Source organism: Vicugna pacos, chromosome 31 (genome assembly GCF_048564905.1).
Source record: "Vicugna pacos chromosome 31, VicPac4, whole genome shotgun sequence".
In the NCBI taxonomy this organism is placed as follows: Eukaryota; Metazoa; Chordata; class Mammalia; order Artiodactyla; family Camelidae; genus Vicugna; species Vicugna pacos.
Genome location: NC_133017.1, coordinates 22,162,892 through 22,190,238, shown reverse-complemented (window position 1 = coordinate 22,190,238; position 27,347 = coordinate 22,162,892). Strand labels below are relative to the sequence as shown.

General features: G+C 43.5%; 1 long non-coding RNA gene across 3 annotated transcripts; it reads right to left on the bottom strand.

Moving 5' to 3' along the window:
- LOC140690758 (uncharacterized) lies at positions 1-24,174 on the bottom strand. 3 transcript variants are annotated; one of them, XR_012066041.1, is made up of 5 exons: positions 24,080-24,174; positions 17,972-18,370; positions 16,816-16,969; positions 16,348-16,458; positions 1-240 (listed from the first exon to the last, which is right to left on the bottom strand). It is a non-coding gene; the product is annotated as an uncharacterized lncRNA (long non-coding RNA). The 3 variants fall into 3 exon arrangements; XR_012066040.1 differs by lacking the exon at positions 1-240 and adding an exon at positions 7,804-8,631; XR_012066042.1 differs by lacking the exons at positions 1-240; positions 16,348-16,458 and adding an exon at positions 7,804-8,631.
- Between the last annotated feature and the right edge of the window lie 3,173 nt (positions 24,175-27,347).

Here is a 27,347-nt window from a genome sequence, read left to right as displayed (position 1 = left end):
GAACTTGAAAAGATGTCACTTGTCACCTGGTGGCCAAAAATGCAATTTCTCAGAGCAACGGATGTGTGACTGTGGGACTTTTAGGCTCCACTTCAGAACATAACGGATTTATGGTTTAGCAGGTCAGACATTTATTGTTGCCTTGAAATCTCATCATGGCGCTATTAGCCAATCATCTCCATCTGTACTTGAGACCCATCCTGCCATCCAGCCTGTTACTTCCCTGCAGTGACTCCATCCCTTAAGATGACAAAAGAGGCTGCTTAGTGCTGTAGAAATTAGGTTCCACCTGGAGAGTCACTTTTGTTGTTTGTTTATTTATGCTCATGACACGGGCAGCGCCTGGTCCTGTCATGCGGTGATGCCCAAGGTCAGCATTCTTCCGTCTGCGCTGCTCCTTGGCTCAGCAGAAGCCTGAAACACTGCAGCTCACTGTCCTTCTTACACAGCCAGCTGCAGCCTCCACACGCCATCTCACCAAGGAGCCTGCGGCTGGGAGAGGGGGCTGCGTGTGCGGCCACAGGGACTGATGGGCTGTTCATACACTGGGACGGTTGCACTGTCTCATCCTGACAATGCTGCCATTTAACACCCTCGCGGGCGGGCTCTGCGACCCAACCACACAGCTGATGAGGCTTGGCACGCCCAGCCCAGCCTCCCCCCTGAATGTTAGTTGACGTCAACGTCCGCCAGCACAGAAGCTCGGCAGGCCCACCACGGTGGGGAATGACGTACTGTGGCTCTTATACATGGAAGTGGGGGTCCCTGGAAACTCCAACTCTGGGGGGAGAAATTCATGCCAGGCATGGGGGCACGGAGCAGAGCAGAGAGATGAGCATTTCCCAGGCCTTCCTCATATAGAGTTTCACATGCAGGTCCTAGAGCAGACCTCAAAGCACATTTTACCAGCCTTCAAGTCTGGGGATGGGGCAAGGGTGACTTGACTAAAACAAATATAGACATAATACTTCAGCCCTAGGTTTCTGGACCCCTGGGTCACTGCCTCTTCCTAAAAGAAAAGTCCTTCACCAGAGCCTGTTCCAAAATGAGGCTGATACCTTGATTTTTCCCAGACTTCAACTTTGTAGTCATCCTTAATATCTCCCTCTGCCTCCCTTTACCCTCCATACACAGCCAGTAGCTGCTCCCTGAATTAAGCCCCATTCAGCCCTTCCTTTGCTTTCCCACCTTCCTTCACTTGGTTGGATGCTCACTCCCTGATCATGGCAATAGCTTCTTAGATGGTCTCCCTTCCTCCGGGATTTGCTCCATCACCTTCATTGCATGCCACTCCTAGATTCAGTTTAGAAAACTTTTCTTACAGCTTTTCTCTGCTTGAGAACATACTATGGCTCTCCACAGCCATTGGAATAAGAGTCACCTGCGAGGTTAGCATTCAGATCCGATGAGCTTTCTCATCAAATCTTTAAGTGCTTCTTATGTGCTTCCAATCAACATGGGCACCTCATTGTCCCCCAAATGCTGTTAACATTCCTCTCTCACACTTGAGTAGCTCCTCCTCTTCCCATTTAGAAGTTCTTCTCCTTCTCTTTTCTTTTCAGACAAATCCTGCGCTGTTTCAAGCCCAGATCAAGCTTCCCTCCTGCGCTGAATCCTGCACCTGCTCCACCGCTCACTCCTCCCGGAGCTCTCGCTGTCTTCACTGCACATTTGAGTCTTTGTTATAATTTACCTGCATTTTTAGGTATAGTTGGGCAACTGTATCCTACAGCTTCTCAAGCAACTTGTAAATTGCATAAGGAGAGAGGATATTTGTAATAACCTATAATGAAAAAGAAACATGAAAAAGAATACGTATGTATGTATGTATAGCTGAATCACTAGGCTGCACACCAGAAACTAACACGACATTGTAAATCAACTTGACTCAAAAAAAAAAAAAAGAGTATATGTCTTTATGTCTTCAGTTTGGTCTCCCATAATGTCTAACAGAGTGCTTCATCACGACAGGTACCTAATACATCCTCACTCCATTGAAGTGTAAGCAAAGTTTAAGTGCACTTTTTCCTCTCAGGCCAGCATCTATTGGCACCTTCTCCATCCACCTTCCAAAAGTTGGCACTGATTCTATGGGAAAATATGCTATACGTCCTAAAACCAATTACAGGTATCAAGTTGCTATGAACCATAAAGCGACTCAAGACCTACATATTTCAAACACTGCGAGGCTCAATCAAAATCCAAAGGAGAACCAAGTCAATTCTCTAAAATGTGTTATAATGGGATTGATGTCCATTGTGAAGACACTTCATGGATTAATCTAGGGCATCGTGTAATAAAACTCAAATCAGCCAGAGCTCCGCCCCATACTAAGCTAGACAACATTTCTGAGCCCCGGTTTCCTTACCTTTAAGCTTTGCTAATAGCTTGCCTCTTCTGGAGTGGAGGATAAGTGTGTCGGCACGCATGAACGCTCTCTGCATGACATCTGGGACATAGTAGGTATTTGGTACATATTTTATTTTCTTCCTTGTGACTGGTCACCTGCAGAGAGCACTGAAGAAAGAGCTCCAGGCACCGTCCATGGCTGTCCCACGTTGTACAGTGGGGTCAAAGGTGATGAATTGGTACCTGAGTCTTTCCAGAAGGATAGAAGGATTCATCCACCTCAAAATGTTTTAATTAGTTAAAGCACAGTGGGCCTAAAGAAACTGCTGTTTTTTTCCCATCCCCATGTCCACCCAACTGACCTTTCCTCTGCTTTCTGGACTCAGGTTGCCCATCGTTTAGACACTGGCAGCCCAGATCCTTGTACCTGCCCAGGTCCTCCCCCTGTCTTGCCTGCTTCCCTGCTGCAGAGTCTAGGGTAGGGCTGCAGGAGCAGGCGGGAGGGTGGTCAGCTGGGCAGAGCACTTGAACTGCATCCCCCCACCCCGTGCCCCTTTGAAGGCTGGACTCCATGCCCACCCTGAAAGGGCCTTGAACAGAACATCCTGTTAATTCATGATGTATTCATGTATCTGTCCCTAGAAAGAAAAAATTACAGTGGATAGAGGCAGTTTAGAGATTACAGGGAAAAAAGGAGAAAATGTGTTGCTTTTTCACTTCAATGCAGCAAATCATCCTCCCAGGGACACCTGGACCTCTGTACAGTACCCACTTCTGGGACCTTTATAAAATGTCTTTCCTTTCTCCGCTCTGCAAAAGACAGGAATAGCGCAAACCGCATCAGGACCATTTACCACCATTGCCTCCAGCATCTCAGATTCCCTTCTTTCTGGGAGAAAGGTGGCATTTCAGACCTGACAGCTTCTCTCTCAAGCTATGTGCTTGCTTTGATGGGTGATAACGCCAGAGCTCCCTCAAGGATGGGTCATTACAAGCAAGGACTGCTCAGATAAATCAGGATGGCGGGGAGAGAGGAGAGGGACTGCGGAGACTGGCCCACTCCCTACAGACAAGCATTACTAGGAGCATCACGGCAGAGCAGACCCGGCTGGAGGAGGGAAGCCAAGGGGTGGTGTCAGGGGTGCACCAGATCTGGTCTTTCTCTGCCTCATCAGGACAAAAGGCATCATTACCCAGTGCTTCCTAAAGCAGGGCCCCTCGGCTCTTGCATGCTTTTGCTCTTGCAACCCCCAGGCTTATTTCTACAAGTTGCTACAAGTCAATCTCTTCTCTGCTCCCACAGAAGCCACTTAGGATGGATGGTCTAACCAGGAAAGCCAGCTGCGAAGCCTGACTTCCACAGCAGGTGTAACTACATTGTTGCAGCTGGGGCGGGGGGATAAACGGAGGCACACTTCAGCAACGTGCAAGGCCAAACCCAAATAATGGTGGCTGTCCGCTACAACAGGGCCACCTGTCCTATTTCTCTCATCTTAAAAACAAACAAACAAACAAACAAAAAAACAACCGTTCGTATGATCCTCACTTCCTTGCTGGCCACTAAACTTATTTCTTTGCTTCCCTTTCCAACAAAATCCTTGAAAGACTTATCTCTACTCACTGTCTTCAAACCCCCTTTTACTCTTCTCTCCTAAACACATTTCAGCCAATTCTTTGGCCACACCAGTCCGCTGAAACCACTCTTATCATGGTCGCTGATGACCTCTGCATCGCTAGACCTGTCTTCATCTAAGCTGGTCCTTCGACGACTGTGACCCAGTTGATGACACCCTCTGCATATATACATTTTCTGTGCTTGGCTTTCAGGGCACCGCTCAGTTCTGGAATTTTCTGTCCGCCTCACTGGCCACACCTCAGGCTTCTTTGCTGGTGACTTTCCCTCCCGTCTACCTAATAATGATGGAGGAGTGGTCACAGGACCCACTTGTCGGGTCTCCTCACCTCTACCTGCTCTCATCTTGTGTGTCCTTCAATCTTATGGATTTAAATAATACCCATGTTCCAGTGGCTCTCGGGTCTCTGTTTTCATTCCGGGTCTCTTTCGTAAATTGGCATTCCACCAACAGACGAGCACAGCCAAGCTCACTTGGACATCTAACAGAAATGTAGGAAGTTTCATGTCCAAAACGAAACCTCTTGTCCTCCCTCCCAACTCTGTACCTCCTGGAGTCTTCTTCAGCTCAGTAAATGGCAACTCCATCCTTCAATTTACTCAGGTCAGAGACCTTGGCGTCACCCTCAACCCCACTGACTTATATCGTGTATCCAAACCATCGTCAACTCTATGTTCCATCTTTAAAAGTATTTCTCGAATCTGGCCACTTGCCACCACTTGCAAAGCTACAGCCCTGGTCTGAGTCGCCATCACTTTCTCACCCAGATTTCTGCCCCTGGCTCCTGACGTCCACTGTCTCCTAGCTTCCACCATCGCCACTCTTCTATCTAATCTCTACAGAGCAACAAAATACAGCTCTCAGAAGCAAATTAGACCACGTCACTCTTCTGCTCAGTTTCCTTGGATGGCTTCCCATCCTTCCCAGCGTAACTGGAAGTCCCACGATACGTTGCAAACACCTGCATGATTTGGACCCCTGCTAGCACTGTCTCCTTGTTTCTTACAGTTCTCTCCCTCCCCTCTCGTTACCTCCTTGCTGCTTCTTGAGTTCTTCCAGTTCATTTCCAATTCAGAACCTTTGCACCGGCTTTGCCTGGAATAGCCATGGTCATACCTAACTCCCTCAGTTCCTTTCGGTCTTTGCTCAGCTGTTCTTGCTCAACGACCCCCTCCTTAGCCACCTTATTTCCAAGTGCAGCACCCTACCCTCGTGCAACACTTCCAGTGCCCCTTACTCACGTCTACCTTTTTAATTTTTCTGTAGCACTTTTCTCTTTCTAACATACTATATAACTTACCTACTTGTCTATCTAATGTTTAATGTTTGCCTTCCTCCCCTCTCTCCGCATCTTGTTCGTGTGCATCAGAGCAGGGGTCCTGGTTTTGTTTACTGATTTATTACAAAAACCAAAAAACGATGCCTGGCACAGAGCAAGCACTCGGCAAATCTCTGTGGAACGCAAGCTTAATTGCTATTACACAATTTCACTTCCCCTCACAATAGCACATTTAGGCACAAACCTGTGTCTGTACACAAGAGTCCATTTCCACAAAGATCCTTGCACGCAGCAGGGATAAATCAGGTGGTCAATACTGCTGTGTGACTAGCAGGTCTAAGGGGGTCAGCTACACCACCCTATATATTGAAAGGGGTCTGGGCCATCCTCCTGGTGAGGACGGCTGCTCCATCAATCAATCTGTGGAGCAATTGCACTACTCACTGGAAGAAGACAGGAGAAGTTAATACAACGTCCCTGCCCAAAAGGCAACACTTCGCCACCTAAAACAACAAGCAGACAATACCAGGCTGTTCATCATTCAAGTGCTGAATTGGGTGTTACTGAGTCTAAGTGCTGTTAGAGTTCAGAAGGGGGAGGAATCACTGTGCGCTAAGGCTGTGCCCAGAGCCCGGGGCCCTCACTCCCCAAGTTTCTCGAGGGCAGGGGCTATGTCGTGTCTTCTACTTTCTTCTTTTCTTGTCTGTTTGCCTGCCTCCTTTCTTTCTTTATCTTCTTTACCACGGGCTGAGCACAGTGATGTTCCTGTAATGGCTACATAGCAACTGCTTTCTTTACATTTCCCCTCACTTCTTTCCAAAAGGATTTCAAGTGGCTTATAGGGATAAAAAAATAAAGAAACACACATGCTTAAAAACAGAAGGCAACAAAGAAGAAGCAAAACAAGGAGAGAGACATAAAGTGGACCAAGAAGGAGGAAAATTCTGTGCCGAAAGGCAAACCATAAAAAGGACCACACCTTTGCAATAGATGGACCGCGAATTTGGCTGCGAGTTTTCACATGGACTGTTTGAAAAGGAAAATCTGATTAATGATGCGATTTACACTGTCCCCGTGACAAAAACAGACCAAAGTTGTCAGCAGATACTGAACTAAAATGTGCATTTCTCCCTAAAGCCCTCACGGACCAGACACGTTGTCCTCAAGGAGTGCCTTTGTGGAGACTCAGCCGTGAGTCTCACAGGCCTGTTGATTGCATGCATATTTTCAACTGTTTGGGAGCTTCTCTATTTTGTTAAACTTATGGGACAACCTATACGTTTAATTGTGGCCCTGAGCTATACATTTAATAAGATAAAAGGGAGTAGGACAAATTTAAGAAGGGGACTGCTCTTAGAAGTTTATAGGTTATAAAACTCACCCTACAAACACACACACACACACACACACACACACACACACACACACACACACAGAGCCTTTGACCAAGCTGGAAATAACCTTACCATCTCTCACACGTGCTACGTTTTGTACTTAATGTTGCAGTGATGTCTGTACTTCCTTCATACCTTTTGCTAGATCTTAAGTTCATCAAGAGGAAGATCTTAGGTTCATCAAGTATGAAATGGCATCCTGTACAGCTTCATATGCCTCACAGCATCTGCCACTGTGTCGTGCTCCAAATGAATATATTTTATTCAACAGATAGTTGGTACTTTTCTACTAGGGGCCGGACACTTTTTTAGCAATGAACAAAACAGATGTCATTCCTCACCCTCCCTGGGATTTACAGTGAGGGCAGAGACTGAGACGAGACAGATAATGACAGCAAGAAATTCATAAATTGCATAGTATATAAGAGAATGAAATTTGCTATGAAAAAAATGAATAATAGAGCAGGACAAGGGGGGTTTGGAGTGTATGCATGTGCAAGTGGTGTGTGTGTGTGTGTGTGTGTAGGTGCAGCTGGCAGTGTTAACTAGCATAGCAAGGGTAGACCTCATTAAAAAGATGAGGCTTAAGAAAAGAGTTAAGGAAGATAAGGAAGTTAGCTAAGTGGATATCTAGGGAAGGAATATTTTAGGCAGAGGAAATAACCAAGGCTCCAACACAGAATGTATATACAACCTAACCCCCAAATAATTGTGATTTATTGAAATTGGTGTTAGGATAACAGCATAGTCAGAGGTAAAGGCACACAGAAAGACAAAAATGAATAATAAAAATTCTTACATTGTTCGTGATAACCATAGGTCGTTTAAAAAGCAGGACTGTGTACGTTCAATGAAGGATAATATTATTACGATGCCTGGATTGAAAAGGAGAATGTCTCCGTCAAAATAGACTAGGTAAGGCAGCAGTAACAAACCCTGAAATCCCATTGGCTTCACGCAAAATGCTTTGGGTCCCATTCTGCAACGTGTCAATGTTACAACAGCAGCTCTCTGAGGGGATAAACCTGGTCAAGACCAGGAGCCATAGTGATATCTGAAATGCTTCATTTTATGCCCTGGATCTTAAAGAGTTAATGAAACGATGGTTAGAGAATGATGAAACCCATGCTCTGCAAAAACAGCTGTGTACGCATTACCCCCCTTTATTTAATAAAATTGCACAACACGAACTGTGTATATTCTACGAGGAGTATCTGTATGTTCTGAGGTCAGAGATGTTTTAATACAGACTTTCAACTTTCATCCCTAAAGATGGATTGACAGTTTGTATCAATATGTACCTGAGAGAAAATCTCTACCCTGCAAGATGTTTTCTCCGTGTAATTCCTTCTGATGTTTCTCTGATCTCCCTGTTGTTGGCTTGTATTGGTCTGAGTCTCTGTGTTTAATTATTTTTTATCAGATTTCCTTTGCTAAATTCAAATATCTTTTAGCCTCTGTCCTTGATCGCTCAAAGCATGGATAATAAATGATAGAATGAAATTATGTATTTACAGTAAATTATGCTATGATGCTATGGGCTGTGGGTTTTTTTTTTTTTCTTGGTTGTTATCCATATTGACTTCATTTTCTGCATGTATGGTTTTCTGCCCCTCCATATTTGTGTACCCTCTACCTGTTTCTTCTGGTCTCTAAACTCTACAAAATGCACTCAGCCCCATGTGTCAGGGGTAGAAAGAGTCGTATAAACTTAGAAAGAATGCATTCTAGATTGGGGATGAGGCTTGGATAAAAACATAGTTTTGGCCTCTAGCAGAATTTAAGATTCCTCTCCACTTGAATTTTTAAATGTTCTGGAGTTGTAATTTTATGTTGTAATGACTTTAAAACTTTGGGCACATTCAAGCTTTGTTTTGGAATAATGTAGCTTTGGAAATGCTGAAAGAGCTGTGTTAGTTCCAGAACGTTGCCCAGGCTTCAGCTGCCGGAGAGTGGACCCATCCTGATGGTATCCCTGAGGGCAGAGAAGGAGATAAATAAGAAGAAACAGAAGCAAAGAAAATTTGGTCCATTTATAGTGAGGCTGTAAGATAATTTCTGAAAGTAATTTAAATTTCATTCATTTGCTGTAATCAGACTATGAAGTTTGACTTTTCCTTCTGAGTTCATTTTGATCACTGCATTTTACTAAGAAGGCATCCATTCCACTAAGATTTTCTAACTAGATAATGCAGATTTAAAAACTGTATCCTTTTGAGTTTCAAGAAATATTCTAAAGCTTTCGTGCTCTATCTTGAGAGTTTTTGTGTTTAATCTCACTTCCTCTTGTTTATTATACTTGCCAGGTATTTATCAGGTATGTTTTAAGTGGTTCTTGGATTTTTACTTCCAACTTCTATTACTTTATAAATTTCTAATTCATTAATTTCTGTTCTTGCATTGTTGTTTATAATTTCTGATTGCTTTCCTTTTGATTTTTGTTATTGTTTCGAATTCCTTAATTCTTGGATTCTTAATTCTAAAAAATGTATTATTTTCTTTTTTAAAAAAGCAATGAGATTTGAACTTGTCTTTATTACTTGGCAATTCGAAAGTATGGCCAGAAAATGCCTACTTTTAGAAAAATCGTAGTTTTCTTTGTGACCTAGGGCATGGTCAATTTTTTATAAACATGCCATGTTTACATGAAAAATATATATATTGTCTCAAGTTACACATTTTGATATTTACCTAAAAATTAACCTTACTTGCCATATTATTCAGTCGTCTCTATCTCCATTTATTTTGGTCAGTTTGATCCAGCAAAGGTTGAGAATGCTGTGTTAAAATCTCCCTTTTTGTGTGATGCAATTATTCACGGATCCCAAATCTGTTTTAAAAATTTCCATACCGTGATATTTGTAACATAATTGTTAATGATCATTAATTATATCTCTGATATGAGGAATGACCTCATTCACCACTGAATTCTCCATTGTCTATTGTCAACAATATCTTTTCCTCATTTGTATTTACTTGCTGTATCATCATATATACTTATATTTTCAAATTTTACATGTGATTTTGTTGTAGTTTTGTCTAATTAATGGCATATAGCTGGGCTCTCCAGTTTTGTGTTTTGTGGTGTTTTAACGCAATCTATGAATGTGTGTGTTGTAATGTGGACATTTAACTTTGTTTCATTTTTTTAAATAAACGTTTTTATTTTGAAACAGTTTTAGACCCACAGGAACATTGTGAAGATGGTATAGACTCCCATTTACTCAGTTTCCTCTGTTAATAACATCTTACATTAGCATAATGTATAACTATAACTATTGGCTCATGTTATACATGTTATTACTGTTAAGTAAAGTCCGCATTCTTCTCAGATTTCCTTAGCATTACCTGCTTCCTTTTCCCCTGTTCTAGACCTCAGCCAGGACACCACGTTTCGGTCAGTGGTCATGCCTGCCTAGGCTCTTCTTGGCTGTGACAGTGTCTAGGGCTTCCTGTGTTGTTGGTGGCATTGACGGTTTTGAGGAGCACCGGTCAGGTGCACTGAGATTTGTCTGATAGTTTCCGTAGATTGGGGGTTTTGGGGGGAGGAAAATCACAGAAATAAAAACACCGTTCTCATCACATCATGTCAAGGGTCCACACCATGAACATGCATTCCCGTGGTTGACGTTAACCTCGATCACCTGTCTGGGCAGTGTTTGCCAGCCTCCTCCGTCGTAAAGTCACTCTTTTATGTCCTTGTCCACTTGTGCTCTTTGGAAGCGAGTCGCTATGGGCAGCCCACTCTTAAGAATGAGGAGGTATATGCTTCACCTTCTCGAGGGTAGACTATTTACCTAAATTATTTGGAATTCTGCACAGGTGATTTGTCCTATCTCCATTTCTTTCTTTATTCAGTCATTTTCTTTCTCATATCAGTGTGGACTCATGGATTATTTATTTTATAATTTGGGTTAAATCCAACGTTATCTTTGCTGCTGTAATCTTTGCAGCTTGAGCTCTTGCAATTGGTTCATGTGTTCCTTTGACAAGTCCCTGTTATTGCTTCTTTGTTTGTTACGTTAGCACTTTCTTACCTTCTGGTACTTTAAGATGCTCTTAACAGAAACCAGATCTTATCATTTGCTTTTTAGAAAGTCTTCCTATAGTTTTGTTTCCCTGACTTTTCCTGAAATTCTTCCCCTCACTCACTTGGCTCCTATGCAAAAAGTGTGGACGTAAAAATCCACAGATGTAACAACTACTTTTGTCAATGAAAATGGGATTGCTCTGGTGATCGGGTGATTGACAGCTCAAGTTTGAATCATTTCATAAAATGCAACTAATTAAAATGCCCCGACCAAAAAGTGAGTGGTCAAAAATCCAAGCCTTTTAAACTATTTGATCATGATAGTATTTTATTTTATTTTCAGTTTGCTAAGACTGGTTGATCAAAATAAGAGTTGCTATAGCTCTAAGAGAGTTGAAAGCAAGTCTAGAGCAAACAAAAAAAATAAAATAAAATAAGCCAATTGTACCAGTACTATTTAAAATCATAGTTTAAATATTTAATATATATATACCCTATTTGTTTTGTTATTTTAAATGTGAAGTGTTTATATGTCAGTCGTAAATATATAATTGCCGTTAAAATAATTAAAATCAATTTAATTTTATAATTAAAGTTTAATCTTTAAAAAAATTAAATTTCTAAGTCTTGCTTTAAAACAAAAAAAGATGCTATAGATTCATCTTGTATACTTCTTGCCCAAGTCCTAAAATCAACGATTTCTCAAGGAGCCCTGCTTCCTTTTGTTTTTTGATTTTTGTTTTTTGTTTTTTTCTTGAGCCCTGCTTCCTTTTATGGGAGAATGGTATTACAATCCAAGATCTGGGCACTGGGGATCCTGCTGACATGGAATGTCATTGTTTCTTGAACTTCGAAGCTGACAAGCAAGGTAATATGTGTCATTTATTTATTTTTAACTTTAAAAAACATTCTGAAATGATTATGGATTCCCAGGAAGTTGCAAAAATAGTACACAGAGTCCCTTAATCCTTCGCCCAGCTTGCTTCAGCTACTGTACCTGTCAAACTCCTACAACGGCAGCACCAACTAACCTGGGAAGCTGGCGTTGGTACAGCGTCATTAACTAGACTGCTGTCTGTACTGAGATGTTACCAGTGTCTTGCACGCACTCATGTGCACATGTGTGTTTGTGTGTACAAGTCTAAGCAGTTTGATCCCATAGGTAGATTTGTAGAACCACTACCACCATCAAGACATAGACCTGTTTTCTCATCCAAAGCAGCTCCCTCATACGATCCCTTTATAGTGACACCCACACCCCCAAACTCATCCTCGTGCCCTGACAACCACCCAGCTGATCTCCATTTCTATAGTTTTGCCTTTTTGTGGATGCTACATACAGTATCACATGATGTAGGCTTTCGGTTGGCTCTTTTAAACATCATGCCTTCAAGATCTTTCCAACCTGTGTCCGTGACCTTCTTTGCTCCTGTTTATTGCTGAGTGATAGTCCAAGGCATAGATATGCCAGGCTTTGGTCCACCATTCACCCACCAAAGGACATTAGATCATTTCCATTTGGGGGCCTTTTGCAAATAAAGCTTCTATGTGCATTCACGCACAGGTTTTTGTGAGCACATTTATGCCATTTCTCTGGCATAAATGTCCAGGCGTGTGATTGCTGTAGCCCTGTTATAAGTGCATGTTCAGTTTCATAGGCGGCTGCCCAACTGTAGACCAGAGACATTGTATCATGTTACATTTCCATCAGCAGTTCGCACCCGATCTACCCTTTCTACATCCCTTTTCAGCGTTTTATCTTATCTTTTAAAAAAAATTGCAGCCATTCTAGTGGGTATATAGTGATGCATCCTTGCGCTTTTCACTTGTGTTTCTCTAGCGGCTAATAATGTTGAGCATCTTTTCGTGTGCTTGTCATTTATTTTTTTAAACTTTTTTTTCCCATTGACTATTGAGGTTTGAGTTCTTTGTGTGTATTCTAGATGGAAGTTCATTGTCAGATGAGGGGTTCAGTAATATCCTTTCCCAGTCTGTAGTTTGTATTTTTAACTTCCTAATGGAGAATTTAATGAAGCAAAAGTCTTTAATTTGAAGAAGTCTAACTTGTCAATTATTTTATGAAGTGCTTGATGTAATATTTAGGAATGTGCCTGGTCCTAGGTCCTAAAGATGGTTTTCTGTTTTATTCTAACAGTTTTATGGTTTTATGCTTTACATGTAAATTTGTGATTCATTTTGATATATTGCACTATCATCTGTCATTTTACTTTATGCTTTATTCTTTAAGGTTTCTTTTGACTTTTTTCCTCCTTTTTCCCCCTCCTATGACTTAGCTGTTACATACATAAATATATATTACATTTAGCTATATAATTTCAATCTATAAAATAATTGACTGTGTTTTCCTAATTATCAACACTAATAACTAAACTAAATCTAATAACTTTGCTTTACATAAAATTTAGTCCACTCCTAATTTTTTTCTTTCCTCACAAAATTATTATTCATGTTGTGTATCTTCTCTTGTAAAAATATACTTTCTGACATTTGTATTACATTTTATAACTATGCCAATTAATTAGGTAATTACCTATTTACTTCACTTTATTAATCATTAGTAGTTTTATTTAAACAACTATCATTATTTTTAATCATTTCATTCATTTTCATCATTATTATTCATTATCTCAATTCTTTGAGTAATTTCAATTCATAAGAGATAAATTGCTGGTTAAATTTCTGAACCACATCTAAAGATAACTTTTTCTGACTCTCAAATATGAATGCTAATGGATCTGGAATTCTTAGGGCTCTATTTTTTCTTTGGTTTTGTTCTTGGTTTTAATATTCTGGAGACATTCTATGATTTTTTGATATTTGGTGATGTGGAAGAGAAAACTGAGGATATGTGAAGAGTGTCAGATGAGAAATCTTAAGTAAACAAGAGAGCCGAGGGCCCTGAAAGGAAAGGAAGCAAAGAGATTCAGGAAGGAAAACTAAATCAATAATTAAATGTTGCCCCAAAGGTCAAGTAGGTTGATCACTGAGAAAAGATATTGGATTTGCAATTAGAAAATAATTTTAACCTTTGAAAGAACAATTCCAGGGAAATGGTGGAGGGGAAGTCTGTTTCTGAGCCCTGGGGAGAGCCTTAAAGATCGTCTAGTCCAAAGTCTCCGTGTTAATGTCCAGGAAGTCAGCGAAGCGACTTGCCCAAGGTCATTAACGGACACCAGGGTCCTGACTCCTGCTTCAGGGCTCTTTTTGTCAATGGCCAGACCTGAAGTGAAGGAATGAAGCCTATGGAGGCGAGGCAGAGAGAATGATCCAGTGGAGGGAAGGAAGCGGCAGCAAAGAGCAGTTGAAAGGAGCAAATCCAATAGACATGGATCTGGGAAGGAGGAGGGTGAGGTAACATGAGAGAATGAATATATGGGATTCTCATGTCTTATAGACTTTAGATCAGAGACCAAAAAACAAAACAAAACATTCCAAAGAACTCACTCCTTCAGGGTCAAAATGGCGGCAAACACAATTGCTTTGCTAGACTGGAAGGCAGGGAAAGGACATGAAAACAGGGTGTATCTAGAAAAGGCCACGTGATACTTTAAATTTGTGCCCCCACCTCTGGAAGCAGAGATGCCACTGACAGGTTTCAACCAGAGCTGAGCTGATAGAATTTATTCATTGTATCCATTGCGTTCCTCCATTGCATGTGGCATTTATCCTAAAACCCTTTTCCTGGTTTCAGAGCCAAGCAATGCACCTAAACACTGTGGACTGGACCATGGTGGGACATATGAAGGAAAGCAAGTAATTCTACATAAGTAATTACAGTGAAGGTAGGTCCAAAATATAGGAAGAGCCTTCAGCAGAATATGAATATATGTGTGTGTATGTACGTATGTATTTAGCTGCAATGAAACGCAGAGCTAAACTCACTACCAGCTAGAGTAGATAACTTATCTTAGATACTAGGCAATGTCTATTTCACCACTCCTTTGATATTTTACTGTTTAATTTCCCCATTTTCTGTCATACTTAACTTTATACAACATCTTCAATCCCACTGAAAGTAGAAACGCTATCTTCCCTCTCCCCACCCCACATACACATCAATAAAAATGGAAGCATCCAACCAAAGGAGCGTGGCTTTTATCACTGCAGGACCTTCGACAGTGATGGAGCTGGTGCTGTCCTGAGGGTCACACAGGGGCTGGGATCAGTGATCTTCTTTATTGGATCCCCAGCAGCTCCAGTTCTGAGCTGCTCTGAGCCAGCTACTAAGCAAACTGGGACGACCATCCATTAACATTTTTCAATCTGGCAGCTTACTGTAATTTATCCCTGTCATTCAGACCCAGCCAGTGGTCTTTAGCTTATTTCTGAGATCTTATTACATTTTTTATTCATAGAGAAGTAAGATTTAAGTATCGAAGATCAATAGCAGCCTCCATCATGCTTACATTATTAATAAGAAAGATGTTGTATGAAGACAGACTGGGGTATTGGATTTGCTCAGCAGCTGGGCTCATTTCAGACAGGTAAGACACTGGACATGCATTTCACTGTCTATCCTCTCCTCCAGTCTCTGTGCACTACTCACCCCTCTGAGAATGTGGTCTCTGGCGCTGGCATATCATTTCACACCTTGGTTTGATCCAGTCAGACGTCGAAGGAGGGAAGAAGTCTAATTATTGGAAGAGGTCTTGAGAAGCAAAGAGGTCTAGGCTTTCCTTGGAGACCTGGATTCCTGTTGTGGCACCAGCTGTCTTGGCTCAGGCAACATCAACACCGTCAACAAGAGCAATAACAGTCGGTGAACGCTTTTCCGTTTACAAAGCTCTTGTTCCCATACACTGAAGGTTAGGATTTCCTCTTCCAAACCCAGTTATTGCTCAGGACCATCAGCTACAGCTTAGTATTTATACTACAAGTTGTCTTCATGCACTGTTCCTCCAGTGTTCCATCCAACCCAAGGCAGGATTTTGTCTTCTCTCTTCCTCCAGCACCTTCCAGAGGAAGTAGAGAAAGACCTCGAAGGTTGAGAACAATCAGTGCTCCTTGAGTGAGAAGGGCAAGAACCAAGGAGCACTGCGACTTCTGTGCTCCCCAAATTTTTGTCAAGCAGCAGAGCTGACTTTGCCACTATCCTATAATGACCATGACCTGACTCTCTAGTTGAGTGACATGCTTCAGATTTGTCCACAAATCTCTCATTGGCCCAGGACCAGAGCAGGCCAACAGACAACTTTCCAGTCTTCGTCTTAGTGGCATCTGAAATCCACTCTCTCTTGGATCTTCTTTTACTTCTCTGGCCAATTTTTGTTAATCTTGTTTTCTCACCCCTTCTCTTCTGTCCCCATCCCTCTCTCCAAGGTTGTGTTCTTGGCCTTTTTATCAATATGCATGCTCTTGCTAAGCCTTAGTTTTTTCCTCTCCATGATTTTCAACTGCCCCTACAGGCCATTGACTCCTAAATCATTATCTTTAATTCTTATCACTGCTTGGGTGTCCAGGCTAAACATGTGGTTCTCTACTTGACACTGACATCTTGAGATCCCAGAGGCATTTTGAGGCCAATATGTCTAAAACAACTCAACTTTCTCCCCCAAACTCTACCCTTCCCTCTATTTCTAATTGATTGCCAGCACTCAGGCAACCAAGTCAGTGCAACCAACGTACGTCATCTCCCCTTACCTCCATTTTCAGTCTTCCTCGCTTCCACCTGTCATATTTGCACCCTTGCCCCACATCAGGCTTCAGTTTTCTCTTGTCTTCACTGTTGTAAGAGTTCACTGTAAGTCTCCACTGTTGTAAGACAAGAATACATTGCCTTTCTACTTCCTAACTGGCCTTCCGGACTGACTGGACCAGGACACAAATATGATCCTGGTGTTGCCATAATTAGAAACTCTAGTGGCTTCTTGATACTTTTAAGAGAAAAATCAGTCTCCTCAGTGTGGTTCCAAGCCTCTCCCCTAACTCTGCAGTCCTTCTCTCTCAGTATCATCTCTTAATCTCCAGTTGTGCCAAACACTTTGCAGTTTCCCACTGTGCCTTGTTATTTTATACCTGTGAGCCTTTACTTTTGTTCCTCCCTCCGCTGACCATATCCTCCCACTGGCTACCCCTCCTTCCCTGTCCCCCCGGAGAACACCTCCTCACCTTCAAAAGTCAGCTGATGGTTTCCTCTCCCTTGAATTCTTTCTTGGCTACACCACTTCCACCTCTCACACCAGGTAGAAAAATGCGTTTCTCCTTCATAAGCCCAGCAAGACTTCTATTACGGTGCTTCAAACATTGTATTTATAACATATTTCTATTTATAAAATAATATGTTAGTTTACTCCATCTCCCTAGAAATGTGATCACAATAATAAATATTTATCAAACACCATGTGTCAGGTACTGTTTCTTGCGATGCATTAATCTTAACAGGCATTAACCTGATTAACCCTCACACCAACCCTACAAGATGGACACTACATTAGCCTGATTTTAAAGACCAGGAAACAGAGGCACAGAGTGTTTTTGTAACTTGGCTCAACACTATCCAAACAGTAAGTGGCAGAGATTGGCCTTAGACCCATTTGGTCTGATTCCAAAACCTGTGAGTTTAACCACATTTCACTGCCAATGCCTGGCATATAATATGCACTTAATGAGTGCTTACTGGATGAATTAATGAGAGCAGATGCTTGGGAAAGAGTGAGATAGATGCCAAAACCTATGAAGGAGAAGCAAAACTATAGGCTAGGCAGGGTAACATAGTCCATCAGGAGCATTAATCTGGGCTGGCAAATTGCAAGAGTCAAGGCCTAAGGCATAGTCCAAGACCCAGATCAGGCATTTGGCAGGAAAGTAAGGCTCAAGTTCTAGGGCAAGCTCACAGCAGACCGGACAACCTCAAGGATCATAGCAGCGCCACAGCAGCTCCTCTGAAGAACTGGGGCCCGCCTCTGATGGGTTTAGGGGCAGTCACCCGACCATGTGCATGAGCAGCAGCAAGTCAGCAGGGACCCTGCTCCCTGCCTGTGCAGACCCCAGTGGGGGAGCTCAAGCGTTCTGTTGACTGTGAGCCCACAAGGGCAGGGAGGAGTTCTTATGTGACTTTGAACATTTCAAGTCCAGCAAACAACACATGGTCAACACCCACTAAATGTCTGCCAGATGTATTGAATGAAAACAGCAAAAATAAATCCAGAAGAGAGATCACGCCAACATGTCCTTCTCACACTTACTCCATAAATCCTATCATAGTGCTAGATGCATAGATGCTCCATGAACCATAGTCCCTAAATAGCATCCTTTTAGTGCTTACCTTCCTTCCCCTGACACCTGAAGGGAAGCTTTTCTTTCTCTGATAATTCCTTTCTCTCTTCCCAACAATGAACTCAGGATCCAAACAGCAGTGAGAATCCAACGGCTTTGGGGCTCTCAGACCTCAACCCTGAGTAACACCTTCTGGTGTTGGCAAAACTTATTCTAACTCTGGACCACTCTTTTCTCTTGGGTAGATGTCGAAAATAACTTCAATGCAGGAAAAACAACTCCAGGATTTCTAAATAGCAATTTCCATCTTGCATTGCCTACATATTTTTCTATTCCCATTTCCTCCTCCAAAGTGTCTCCAGAGTTTCCTCACACTTAGGTGCTGAAATCTGCTCTTCCATCAGTCTCCAAAGATGTATTAAGCATAATGTACGTCCTCAGTGTTGAGCTGTTTTTGGATGAAAGAGATTTTGTATATGAGTGCTGTTTACAACTTCACTTGAGGGTATATTTATTATCTCAATGTTTTAAAGATTAGAATCAGGCTTGCAAAGTTAACTAACTCGTCTAAGGTCACATAACTAACAGAAGAATTGGGACTCATAGGCAGGTTTTGCTAACTCTAAATCCCATGGTCTTAACGCAATTACTATAATAACAATGGAATTCAAAGCAGTTGGAATTAGAATAGTCAGGGAAGACTTTGTGGAGAGGGTGGGGTCATCAGCTGGAGCTTGAAGATCTTTGGGTTTTGATTTGGTGGAAAGACAGGAGAAGAGTGTTTCCCGGGAGAGGACAACATGGACAAAAGTACAGAGGCAGGAATGTGCAAAACGTCTATAGGGAAAAACTAAAGAATGAGAGCAAACAGCCAGCAGATAAGTACAGAAGAGTAGCCTGGGGCGAGTGGGGCCATGCCCTGTGACCTTTCTTCCTTCGATTTGAGCTAGTGACACTCATTGCTGTGCCTGCCCAAGTCTGGGCAGATTAAGCCCTGGCACTTTCCCTACTCCATCCTCACCCTCTCTCCCCCTTCCAAATGCCAACCAATGGGCAGCCCAAACACGTTTCTCACAGTCTAATTAGCATCAACAATAGTTCAAGCTAATCGCCATAATTAATGGAGAGACAAGGCTATGACTGGGAGAATTATAAACGGGAATAATTGAACGTGATTGAGTCTGGAGTCGTCTCTATTCAGGAAAGCTGGAGGGGGGACACGTCAACTCATCCTCTGTTCCTTTCATTTCTCCTAACTGGGCTCCCCTACCACCCTGGCCCCCCATCAGGCAGCATGAATACTGGAAGTGTCAGTCTCATCAAATCAGATTCCATCCACAATGAAAGCAGTGACCTCTCTCAGTGAATTACTGTCATTAGATTTAATTACAGAATAATAATTGCACAATGGCCTGGGCCCCCTCTTCTCCAACAACACCCGCACACCCGCAGTGACAGTGTTCTTAGAATGGAACCATGTTTCCTCTCTGTCCTTTTTTTTTATCTTCCCCAAATCATATTCCTTTTTCTAGTTCCCCTCTTCATTGCTCTTAATTTTCCCGTTTCTCTTTTTCCTTTCACCCTGCCTCTTCTCCTTCTTTCTCTTCAACTTCTCTTTCTTTTCACCCCTTCTTTTAGTTTCCCTCTCTTCCTTCTCCATTCTCCTCTCTCTATGTTACAATTCTTGCATAAAGACCAGGCTTCAGGAAAGCCACAGACATGTGGTCATTTACTCTTACCCCCTCCCCCCTTAGACATTTGTGCAGGAGGAAAATGAGGTTATGACATGCCCATCTGTGGGACTTTCTTTCTCTTTGGTATCAGCTCAGCAGGTGCCTTTCTGGTTTTACCCCAACACGATATCTTCAAATCTGAGACGATCCATCCATCCATCTTTCTCTTCTTCCTTCTTATTTCCTCTTCCCTCCTCTTTTCCCCTAAAATATGCCAGGCACATATAAGTATAGCAATAGATGACTATGAAACTAAAGCAGGTCTACTTCACCCCTAAACTGATTACTTCTTTGCTAAATTGGCTTCTTTTCCAACTAGATTGTTCAGTAAGTGGTTCTGACATCCTGGGTTGGCTTTGCTTGTTGAGGTCTTTTCCCCCCTCTTCTTCCTTATTTTCTACGTGGAAATTGTCGACAAGCTAGGCGACAACATTTTTTTCCATTTGAAATCCTCCTAATAGTCTGACCCTCTCTAGCCTCACTTCCACCAGACAAGCCTATTCCAGCAACAGGTCCCTACTGGGGCCCCATCTCAGCACCACCGTGATGGCCAAAGCCAAGGGCAGGGCTCAGACTCTAACAGAGTGAGGCTTCTTTGTGCCCAAGGAACGTGAGCTCGATGACCGGTTTCTTGTTCTCCTTACTTGGAAGAAAACTCCAGAAATGCGTACTTGTAATTATGCAAAGCCAAGGGGCGTAGTCTTGGCTTGCAGCTGATTCCAGGCTACAGCAACAACAGAGACAAAGCGGATTACAGTCTAGCTCTATCTTTGGACCCCAAGACATATCTTGGGGATTCTAAGGAGAATTTCATAAGGAGTACAAGGACAGCATCTGGTCAGAAAGGAGTCAAATGGGACTAGGAGAAATCAGATAGAAGAGGTCAGTTTTCACTTTTATGTAAAGGCTATTAACTCTAGTGGAACAACAGAGGCACAGAAGGAAAAGAGAGAAAGCGGGGTGACAAGTGGCCAATGCAAGGGTTAATCTCTGAGACCATGAAGCCATTTCATTAGGATGAAGAAACATTTGGTGTTTGGAGCTTTCCTAGCAGAAAGGGTGATTTATTTCCCCTTTCATTTATATACGCAACCCAAGGGTCAGCAGGATTTTTGGAATTCAAATTACACGCAGTTCTAGATATTTCTGCAATGATCTTCAAACTCCATAATTCCGCTAGCATATATTTGTAAGAGGCAGAATGGAAACTGTGTCCAGGATTTAGAATCCAAAGACCGGGCTTCGTGACATCACCACGTATCAGCTGTGCAGCCTTGAGCAAGACAACATTTCTGTGCCCAGGGACTCTCTCTGTAAGATGAAGATTGTAATTCTGAGGATTAAAATAACATAAAATTATGTCCCTATTCGTATCTATATTTTGCTTGATGGTACAGGTCTGTTGTGAGGATCGCAAAATATATGATAAAATATTCTGCGAGCTGTTAAATATTATCCACATTAGTTATTGTTTTGTATCCCCCACAGAGCTCAGCTCTCCAAGTGCTGGGCATATATTAAGTTGCAAAGTAAATATATGGGAACTGATTGATATCTGCTTCTCTCACTTAATACAGAAGAGAATGATTATGGATTAAGTAACTGTTTCTAGTCATATGAAGCTCACACCGCATTCCTCCCCAGAAGTCTGGACCTAAGAAAACCAGTGTAAAGGATAGATGAGGATCATGGCTGGGTACACCCCTGTCTGTAGCAACCCCGCGTGTGACCAATCTTGTTTAGCTGAGATCTTCTCCCTCCACATCAGAAGAGGAACCATACCTTGCATTTGTGAACACCTGTGTCTCAGTTTGTTTTAGTTCCTTGAGGGCACACACCTCATTCTGCAGTGTTTTAGTCTCCTGGGTACCATCTGAAATGTGCACTCTGCAAAGCAGGATGATAGAGTTTTCTTCATCTTTGTATTGACTCTGTATCTGGCCTGGCATCTGGCACAGCACAGGGACCCAGGGAACAAATGTGGCATTAAATTACATAAAAGTCATCTTGGCGATTAAGTTTGCTAAGTAAGCTATGAAGGAAGGTTGAGATTCTCCTCCTTCTGCCCTTGAGAACTGGAATGTTTGTCCTTCGCGCAGATGCGGACCAGGTGCAGTGAGTTCAGAGGTGACTGTCTAATTCCTTTTCACAGTCCACATATTACCAGCTCTGGGAAGCCAAAGAGGGCTGGTAATTCTCTTTCCTGGAGCTCTCACATTCCTTTTTCTTGTCCAATTTAGAGCATTCACACTGCACTGCATACACACATAACACTCCTTAGACCCTGATGGATTGGGAGGCAGGGATGGGGCTGTCTCACCCCAGAGCCCACCAGTCCAGTCCTCCACAGCAGGACAGGGTTCGTACCTGTACACGCCTCCAGGCGGATGCATTCCTTCAAGATGCAAAGGCTACTTGAAAGTTGCTTAAGATCCTCTTGTCTTCAAGATCTCCCCAGAGCTACCTGGAAGCCCACTTACCATAACCCATTCTTTTAGGAAAAGCGTTGCCTCTCCATTTACTCCAGAAGGGAAGGGAGTGGGAGGCAGAAACATAGCCAGAAGGGAGTATGGATTACTGAGCAGGTACTTGGCGAACTACTTTATGAAATCTCATCAAATTCTCTCAACAAATCTGCGGGGATTGGTGTTATTCCTATTCTACAGATGAGATAACTAACTGGTCACATGGCTGGGCAGTGGTGGAATCAGGACTGGAGGACACCAGAACCCCTCTTTGTGTCATCCCAGCGGGCCCTCTGCACGGAAGGCGCAGCTCTCTCCCAGGCAAGGGCGTGGTGCCGGGGCCGAGCACCGGCTGGGGTGCACCGGCAGAGCCCAGCTGTCCCATCCAGCTGGAAACCTGCCCAACATTCACCCTGGAACCTCCATTCTCTCATAAAAACCCACATTCAGTTCTAATTGTCTCTCAGAATTCTAAATTGTTGATATATTTTTTTCCCCTCCACTAGAAATAAACTGAGTTCCTGATGGGACTGAAATAGAGAATTGAGAAATGTTAAGTACTTTAAAATACACTATTTATTATGCCATGGATTGTATTTTGTTACTGAGATTCTTCTGCCATTATGTGATTTTGGAGAGGGTCGGGTTCTTTTTACATGTGTTTTTTTTCCCCTTGTTCTCCAGGGAGCTTGTAGCACTTAAAATTGTGTTGTATAATAGATAGTATAATGACTGTAAATTAAATGTGCCTCTGCCGAGTTGTGTTTTATGTTAATTCCATTGTGTAGTGGCAGCTGCTTGGGAAGGAAGCTACAGATTGGCAGGGGACGTGGGCTTCCAGCTCAGCCAAGTGCCCACAGCTACAGGTTCTGTGCTACAAGTGATGTGTTGGGCCAGGAAGGAGCCAGTGCTTTGGAAAGGGTGGGATTGGTGCCCCATGAGCTGGGCTGGGAAAGAGTAATATCAATTCTCTGGATAACAGCCAAAGGGCTATTTTCTAAGGACCATCAGAAAATAAGAGTCAAGAAAGGATCTTGGTCTGGTCCAGCCCGGACAGACCCACAACTTGGAGAGCAAAACGACTTTCTAAATATGCAACACTATTGTTACCCATTTCCAGTTATCCTAAGGCAGTCAACACTGAAACCCTCAAATCAAAAGGGGCCTGTGTATTTGTTTGGGGAACCGTAAAATATCCATAGGAACCAAGATCCTGTCTACTGGACAGTCTTAGAGATTGAAGAGTCCCTGGGAACAGAGAGGGCAAAGGCAAGTGAGAAGGACAAAGTTTGGTGGGACAAAGAAAAGGGCACACAGACCCACCCCCAGCTGGGAAGGAGAAATGAGCCAGACCAGAGGCTTAACCAGCCAGGAGATGCTCCCAGAGCATGGGGGACCACAGGAGACTAAAGACACCAGTGTAGACAGAGTATTCTAGAGGATAAACTCCTACTTTTGTTTGAGTTAAGGATCTATTTACCAGCCATCCTGCTGATAAATATTTTCCCTTTTAGTCCTCACCTTATTCATAGGATGTCAAAATTATTAGCCTGGTTTATAGGCAAAGAAATTGATTTGGGGAGAGATTAATTTGGCAAAGTCACAGAAGTGTCATTGGCTGTGCCAGAATCACACCTACAGATTCCACATTACCTCCGTCAGAAAGAGTTGAGTTGGGTTGAGAGGGCAAGATGAAGGATGCCCTGGAGCCAAGCAGAAAAATAAAAAGCTAACCAAGAGCCACAGAGATTTCTGCTGGTGGGACTAGCGTGACAAACTTAGCTCCTTCTGTGATGTCGCAGGAGTGTGTATGCTAGAGAGATGTGTATGACACATTACAGCTGAAAATGGAGACAAAAGGGGTGGAATTCTTTGTAGAGAACATGTCTCAGTCTGCTAGGGCTGCATAACAAAATACCCAAGACGGAGGGGCTTAAGCAACAGAAATGTGTTTCTCACAGTTCTGGAGGCTGGAGGTCCCCGATCAAGGTGCCAGCCTTTTGGGTTCCTGGTGAGACTTTCTTCCTGGCTTGCAAATGCCTGGCCACCTTCTTGCTGTGTCCTCATTTGGCAGAGAAAGAGGGACCTCTCTCATGTGCCTTCTTATAAGGTCACCAATACTGTGATGAGATCCCACCTTTATGACTTCATTTAGCCTTAATTACACCCATTAAGGCCTACCTCCAAATACAGTCACATAGGAACTGGAGGGGGCACAAACATTCGGTCCATAACAGCATGGTTTTATTTTTATTAAGAAATGCATATATATATGTGAATATATATGTGTGTGTGTATGTGTATGTGTATATATATATATATATTATTATATATACCTTTGGAAAGATAACAAAATATACATAAAGTATTTCTTCTCTTTGTGTACCAGTATTATCCAATTTATCGGCAGCAAGTAAATTTTCGTTGTCCACCAAAGAACCAAGTTAAAAATAACTTGAGTGCATTTGCCCTGGGACCCGGTCAAGGCCGTGTGTACAGGGACTGCCCATCTGCCCTGCCCTGCCAGCTCATTCCAGCGGCTCCTGCTTAGGAATCAGGGGTGGGAGGGGCCGAGGGGAGACCCCGGAACAGGCAAGCACCCTGACTCCACCCCATGTCTGCCTGCTTCCGCTAGCTGTCCCTTGCACTTAGAAGTCATCCCTCCTTCCCTGCCCTTCTCAGACCTTGATGCCACATTGGGACCAGGGGTGGCTGCCCCAAGGCAGGCGCGAGATAAGCAACAGGCGGCCTCGGAATTGATATGCAAGAAAGAGCAGCAGCCGCAGTCTTTGTATCAGAGCCTCACAAAAGCAATTCTCTGCAGCTGATATAAAAAGGTGTCAGTTCTGGTTTAAGTACTGTATTACCAGCAAAGATTTATCTGCCTCAAAGCCGGGCCTCACGCCACCAAGGGAATAAACAGCTCTTCTGCTTATCTGTTTCACGGAGCACAGTATTCCTCCGGTCGTCTCGGCCTCCAGAAGGACTTTTTTCTTTGCCTTCCCCAGTTCATCTCCAGCAATTTGCAAACACAAATTATTCACGCCCAGTGAAGATGAGCGACACCCCAGTCCCCAGCCTTCTCACCTAGTGTCCGGGGAGGACGTGCTGAGAGAACAGATAGGCAGGGGGTGTTTTGAAGTGGGAGCAAGGGGGAATATCAAATTCTGATGCAGAGAAACTCAAGGATTTAGAGGGAAAAGGAAAATCCCTGTGGCTGAAAGTGCAGGTAAGAGAGTGGCTGGTCTGGCAGGGAGCATCCTTTAAATGAACTGGCGACGCAACCAACTATTCCTAGTATCTGCCATGGTAGCCAGGAGTTCTGGTAGACCAGGCGATGGTATGATACGGTAGCCTGGCAACCTAGATACCAGGTAGCAGGGCCTGGCACGGAGGAGGGTAAGGTCACACAAGGCTTTGTCACTTAGAGGATCCCGGCATCAGGATGGAGCTCTGGGAACATTTGCCGAAAGGCCATGGGACTCTCTTCCCAATAGGGTCATATCTGCTCAGCCGCAAAACTACAGTTTCTTTTTCTGTGAAAGCAAGATGCTGAGCATATCTATGTCTTCCATCTCCTGTGGGTGTTGTGAGGCTCAAAAGCTGTGAACTGTCAGAGTTTAAATGTCACAGATAGGTGCGTACGTGTGTGCTCGTGCAGTGTGTCTGCTCCCTGATGCTTGACACTTTCACAGAGAGCACGTTCTCTCGCTCTACATGTAGTGGCAGATTTAATTGGCAAGGAGTCCTGGGAGATGTAACAGAGGGGCTTCAATTCATGATCAGGTGTAAATGACGAGGATCAGATCGTCTCCTGAAAGCACTGTGCTGGGTGAGACGGCTGAGTGTCTAGGGGAGCAGGAGGAGACACAGACGGCTGCAGGAGAGAGAAAGAGCAGAGGAGTGGCAGGTGTGGGAAGGGCATCTGAAGACAAAATCCCCTGCCTGTAGGCTTGTTTTGTTCCCACCTGACTGGTTCTGAGATTTTTCCAAACCACATTGGCCAGTCAGGGGCACTGGAGAAGCTGGGGGAGGGAGGGTGCACTGTAAACCCTCAAATGTGCTCACTGTAGGCACAACTAACTTTCAAAGAAAAGTGGCCTCAACAGGTCCCTTCCCTCTGAGCTGTGATGGCTTATGCAGTGTGCTTTATTAGTGGAAACGGCTCTGTCACAGTAGCTGTGGCTGGCTGGCCTGGGGACAGTAGATAAGCTGAAGACAGCCACACCGGGGTCGAGGGAGCCCTCCCAGGTGCCTGCTGTAGCCTGACCTGCAGGAACTCTGACCACTCTGGGCGAGCAAATAAAGATGATCCACTCCTCAGGGTGGCCTGGGACCGCTGAGTGACTTCCGTTGCTGTTTCACACTCCAGTGCATCTCTCCCAGGAGCGCAAGTACCCACATCCCACTTAGGGGCTCAGCCTCCAGGCAGCAAGGAGCCACGTAGCTGTATGTCCCATACAGGGCCGCCTTCCCCAGAAACTTGTGCAGGATCCAGCCCCTCATCAAGGCAGCTCCTCGTCTTAGGTGTCACCATCGTGGGATGAATGCTGCTTAGGGAAAAAAAAAAAAACCCACTTATTCTCAAAAGTTCCCTTATTGCTAGAGTATTTCACGGCTTATGTCGATTGACTGCAGATTTTGGTAGGATTTTCTCAAGGATTCTGACTTCAGAGAATGTTGGTGTTTCCTTCGTGTGGGGAGAAATAGGCTTGCTAGACCATCTTCTGCCCTCTCTCCCATTTATAAGCTTCCTTCCAAATACTGTCTGGTCCAAAGTCTACCTTGTTTCTAAGATAGGCATTGGAAACGCTGGACATCTTCCCTGAGCCCAGTGATCTGAACAACATTCGAAGCATCAGCGAAGAATGTTGCATACACATTGGGAATGGGGAGGAGACTGCCTGCAGCAGAGGAGGCATTGCATAATTAGGTACAGCTACCTGTAATTAAACCTGCTTACTCAGTCCTTGGTCCAACATACATTTATTGAAACCTATGATGGGCGGACTCTGTGCTAACTAACTGGGCATACAGAAGTTAGCAGTTTCCCTGCCCTCAAAGAAAACACAGCGCAGAATAAGAGCTGCAATCGAGCCATGCTAGAAGGATGATCAGGCACAAAGGAGGCTGAACGAGCCATGATGCTTACCCCTCCATCACCCAGGTCAGGTCTCTGATAAAGCACCAGCAGATGATGACAGAAAGTAACCAGATTCCAGGTTTA